Source organism: Gavialis gangeticus, unplaced genomic scaffold (assembly GCF_001723915.1).
Source record: "Gavialis gangeticus isolate Ggan-Ray unplaced genomic scaffold, GavGan_comp1, whole genome shotgun sequence".
NCBI classification, from domain to species: Eukaryota; Metazoa; Chordata; order Crocodylia; family Gavialidae; genus Gavialis; species Gavialis gangeticus.
This window is the reverse complement of record NW_017729004.1, coordinates 1,924,706-1,930,141: the sequence shown is the minus strand read 5'-3', so window position 1 is coordinate 1,930,141 and position 5,436 is coordinate 1,924,706. Positions and strand designations below refer to the sequence as shown.

General features: G+C 49.2%; 1 long non-coding RNA gene across 1 annotated transcript; it reads left to right on the top strand.

Moving 5' to 3' along the window:
* Nucleotides 1–1,966: 1,966 nt before the first annotated feature.
* Nucleotides 1,967–5,058, top strand: LOC109291151. Its single transcript, XR_002095760.1, has 2 exons — nucleotides 1,967–2,702; nucleotides 3,573–5,058. It is a non-coding gene; the product is annotated as an uncharacterized LOC109291151 (long non-coding RNA).
* Nucleotides 5,059–5,436: the final 378 nt, after the last annotated feature.

Below are 5,436 nucleotides of genomic sequence, written 5' to 3'. Positions count from 1 at the left end.
GCCCAGGTCTCCCAACTCCCAGCCTAGTGCTCTGTGCACCTTGATGTGCATCTTCCATTTCGGCTCACTTTTTTATATGGGGGTTGGAGAGGATAAACCTCTGCTGAGATTCCCATGGACCAACAGCGTTGGTGATGCATCCTGTTAAAGCAAAGTTGTTGACAAGCCATTCTTGGGTGCTTCTAAACCTGCCACATGTCTGCCCCTAACACTTCAAGGTATGCTGTGCCTCTGGGTTCCTGTCTCTGCTAACATCTGCTACTGCAAGGGAAATGTGCGACTCTGAACACACGCATGAAGAATAGATTGCTGGTGACTGTTCTCTTCCTAAGATTTTGCCTATAGTCACCTGTAGTTTGTGTACTACAGATTGTCTGTACAAAACTCTGCATTTTATCCATTTGACAGAAGTTGAATGCTTAAGCTTTTGGTCCCAGAAGTTTTACTGGAGATTCTTGAGACACCCAAAAAGCTCAACCACGAGACTCAAATACTTACAGCTGCCCCTCTAGTAGCCTGTGGAAAATGAGCACTACCAGGAGTTCCCATCCCATCAGCCTGCCTCTTGGGTGGTCATCTGGCCATGCTGAGAACGGGATGCTACGATTTGTCTCGATAGAGACCTACAGTCTACTTTTGGGTTTGAGACATTCCCCCCCACCCAATCCCCTTTGGTAGGGTGAAAAGTCAGTCTTCCCTCTCATCCTTAAAATAAGCCTTCCTCTCCCCACCACTTTTATAGACTCTTCCTCTTAAAGTTGGTGCTGATCAAGGCCCACAGGTGCCAAGCAGCCACTTGGGACTCAAAGCTGAGCCCTTCTTTCCTCCGCTTCATCTGCAGATTTTGCGCTTCCCAATAGTCCCCGCCGGGTGGAAATACTGGCTGGAGAGTGAGCGGAGGGGACTGGACTGCAAACTTCCTTATGGTTAGGACTGCACTGGTCCTAACCAAAGCGGAGATCATGCAGCTTTTGCGTGTGGTGTTATTCCTCTCTTCTGTCTGTGCAGGGATGGTTAGGTCATTAAGCAAGAAGCCTTCAGGGGATGTGAGATGACAAGGTTTGCTGCTACAGGTGGTGGTCATGGAGTTTCTTAAACAGACTGAAACAAGTCAGGTTTCTTGATGAATTAGTGCCAGAAGTTTTCCTTGGCAGCTGGCAACTTATTCTTACATCCAGTCCCCCTTCCCTGGCCAAGGATCTCTCTTCTCCAATGCACTTCCCCCCCAGCAAGTGTTAGACTAGAACAATTTAAGAGTGATTTGATTGATTGATTTCTTTTTTTAAACAAAATAATTCTGAAAGGATTTGGCTCCAGAGCTTGGAGAGTGCAAAAAATACTTGTATGAACAGGTGTTTGCTCAGGCATCTCAAATAGCCGTGACCTGGATTTGGTAACGAAAAGCCTCGTGCTTCGATTTTTAAAGGGATGCTGCTGACGGTGACTATGCTAAAACTTGTGCTTCCTGCCTTTTATCAGTTCAAGGCCTCGCGTCAATCCTCAGTAGATGATCATAGACATGGGAGTTAACGTGTAGAGTAAAGCATTCTTCTAGGAACTGCTCAAAAACTGGGGCTGTCACAAAATCCTAGACAATGAGGGTGGAAAGGGACCTCAGGAGGTCGCATCTAGTGCTCCAAGCAGGACCAGGCCCAACTACATCATCCCAGCCAAGGCTTTGTCTACCTGGGCCTTAAAAACCTCCAAGGGTGGAGATCCCACCACCTTTCCAGGTAACCCATTTCAGTGCTTCACCACCCTCCTTGTGAGAGTTTATCCTAATATCCAACCTCAACTTCCCCTGCTGCAGCTTGAGCCCATTGCTCCTTGTCCTGTCATCTGCCCCCACTGAGACCAGTCCAGCTCCATCCTCTTTGCAGCCCCCCTGCAGGGAGGTGAAGGCTGCTATTCAATCCCCCTCAGTCTTCTCTTCTGCAGGCTAAATCAGCCCAGTTCCCTCAGCCTCTCCTCACCAGTCCTGTCCCCCAGCCCCACAACCATTTTAATTGCCCTCCTCTGGATTCTCTCCAATTTCTCCACAATTTGTCAGTTCTATCCCAAACTCTGTCAGCACCCCTGTTTAACATGCAAATTTAAAAAAAATGAGTTTGTTCATAGTTCTAGCCTAAATCAGCATCACAGCACTGCAGTCAGTGAAGCAACGTCCATTTACATCCACGGAGAAACCAGTCCCGGTCGTGTCTGAGGTTCTCCCATGCGCACTGACAACGGACGTGGATGTTGTGATGGGGACGACCCATGGAAAGCTTGGAGGAGCTGGTACAAGAAGATGCGAGAACACCACTCCAAATGCGATGAGGAAGTTGCTGGCCTTTAGCTGGCATGGGAGAGTGCACATGATGTAGTAACCTCTGACTGGTATATTATTAACAGAAAATTAATGATTATTAACAGAAAACTAATGGCTAGCTCATTGCCAAGACTGGTCTAATCAACATTTCAAAGAGATCAAAGACCCAGAGGGAGCCTGCCTGGGATGGTCAGCATGATGGGCTACAGACTGAAGACTCAAAATCAGCCCCAAAGTTTGGAGGGGTGGATGGATATTACCAGTGTAAAATTTATTGGGGGCACTCGCATCCTTTTGAGATGCCTTCCAGTGCCTGGTGCCTCGGCACAGTCTCATTCAACATGTGTCTCACCATAGTGTTGCCTCTCCAAGCAACGTGCAGGCGGCCAAGGTGGGGAATGTCCTATTTTTGTGTCCTCTTGATGAACCTGTAGCTCAATGCACGACGTAATCCAGTTTACATTCAACTGTGTAACATCCTGGTTTTAAAACTCCCATTGCTTCCTTCACTGCAAAATATGATGTGTTCTTTAACAGAAGGACTGTTATGTTGCTGGAAAGAACATAGCCCTATTTTTTACTGACCTGATTTCATGAGAGCGTGTGGGTGACTTCTCCACTGTTGTCTGGTATTTTCAACAATAACCAGTTTTGGAAGGAATCCATTATTTTTTTCCCCTTTTTTTTAATTTAATTAATCCAAAATCTGTCCTGGTTGGTTATCCTCACAGCTGAAAAGCCTCAAGATTCATTATTCATTCATCCAAGCTAGTCAGTGCTGAGGTCCAGGTCTCAGAAGTTGGTTAATGCTCAACTGTAATCGCGTCCGAGGAGTTGGAACATCTGTTAATGAGACTTTTTGTGCGTGTGTCAAGTTTTGCCAACTCCTCAATTTGCCATGAGATGGGTCAGTCATACGCCACCTTTCTTCTGGCCTTCCCAGTTCTTCCCAGCCTTGTCTTGCTGGGTTCATCCATGGTACTGGGCATCACATCTGTCCGTCTGTCTATCCATCTATCTATCCATCTGTCTATCGTGTGTTCTTATTAGGCTTTCTTATAAAACTGTTAAAATAATGGGGCAGAGGGCTCAGAGGGGATTTGGTCCTGCTTAACAGCACTTTTTTATGCCTGAGCCGTACTGGGCACTGCAGGAGATGGGGTGCCAGGCTCAGCTGGCCATTTTGGTCCAGCTGGGTATGAGATCTTGCCCTCTTGTCTCTCTTGCGATGAATGGAGTCGTCTCTGTTTTCCAGCTGTAGCTTTCTACAGGAATGAGCACGCGGTGAGGAGTTGCAGCTCTTCCTTTGATACTGAAATACCAGCACGTGGCATGTGTTCAGTGCCCGTGTCACTCTGGGTGAGGAGTGCTTGCAACACGGGCACGTGACATGCCGTTACTTATGCAGTAGGTCAAAATGGGCTCCCTTCTCCTGAAGGAGAAATGAAGTCTGATGCTTCTTCCTCCTTCAAGGTCTGAACAATGTCCACAACAAAAAGTCCTCCCCTCCGTGGGACATTGGCAGGTCCCAATATTGCTGGCACCTACTTGTGGAGAAAGTCAGACCTTCAGTGCAGCCCCAAGCATGGGTGACTTGGTCCTAATCTGGCGTGCGTTGCATTACCACTGGCCATTTCTCTTCTTTCCCTGCAGACCCGTAGGGGTCTTGGTAGGTTATTATTCCAGCTGTGACCATGACCCAGCCTTATCTGGTTCCAAACCCTGCAGACCAGCTAAAGAGGAGGAGGGAAGCTTGCCCTTCATTTCCACCTGCTTGATCACAGCTCAGCTATCCCCTTGTCCTTCAAGATCCTATCTGATAAAGCCATAGTGGAAAGGCAGCTGACTTGAGGAAGCTTCCTGCAGTATGTATGCTCCCTGCCCTCTAAAAAAGCTCTTTCTTGTGTGTGAATTTGCTGGCCAGTGTTTGGGAACCAAAGAGAAGTGCAAACCATTGCTGCTTTCTCTTTCCTTTAAGCAGAACTCAGTCGCCTGTATTGGTGCATGCTCCAGGCATGAGCCTAGCACTGCTCAATGCACCCATTTCTTTTGAATGCTTTCCTCTGCGAGGAATACGGCAAAGCTGCCTGGCCTGTGCGGAGAGCTAAGGATGTGCGTGCTGTGAGGGAGCAGCTGCATCTTGCAGACCTGCATGGTAAAAGCCCCGTATATTCAAGCCCCTTTTTCTTCTGGGGACTTCAGTTTGAAATGCCTCGAGCCTGAATTTCCACAGGTGCCAAGCACTCAAGCTCCCATTGTGATCTGCAGCAGCAGTCAGTCTTTGGCACCTCTGAAAAGCTGGCCCTAGGCAGGGTGTCTCAGTCTCCTGGAAGCCGGGGCTGCTTTAGGAGCTTGAGACTGAAGCCCAGCAACTGGCTGGGGGAGAGGCTTGGGGCAGGACACCTGCTTTGGAAGGTAGGCTTTGGGAGCACGGGTGCTTCTCTGGCCCGAAGGACGGGAAGCTGTATGGACATTGCACACGAGCTCTCCTGTGCAATACAACACGAGTACAGGGTGGGAGGGCTGCTGTTTCTACCAAGCATTTTGTATGGTGTCAAATCAGTGCCTTCCTTCGAGCTTTACATCCAAGGTGTCACTATATCAGTCCGTCCCTGAGCTCCCCATCTTCTCCCCCACCCAAGCTTATGTGACGGAGTGACTAATGGCTTTCCCAAGGCAGCTGCTTTGAGTACGACTTGCAGCTTCAGCTACAGGGTTTGGCGTGATGCTCGAGACTCGCAGGCATGTCTCCGATGCTCCTAACTTTGGCAAAGATCCCCAGTGGGGTGACAGTGGAGGGAAAGGGCTTTGGGTTTGGCTCCTGCAGCTCTCTTTGGAGGCCCCAGTTGTGGAGAAAGACAAACCTTCAGTGCAGCCCCAATCACGGGCGACTTGCCTGTCAAGTTGCCGTTGCATTGAGAAGCGGTGCCGTTCTGGAGAGCTCCCCCGGCACCAGCAGTAGCGGTGCCCTTCAGCCTGGCGCCCAGTGCTTTCACCCCCATCAGGACAGGTCGATGCTAGGGAGCAAGCTGTGGGTACCCCGGCTAATGGGTCCCCTCCTTGGCAGAAAGGTGTGGGTGGGTGTGTTTGTGTGTGCACTGTCTGCAGGGTGGGATCTTTTTTGC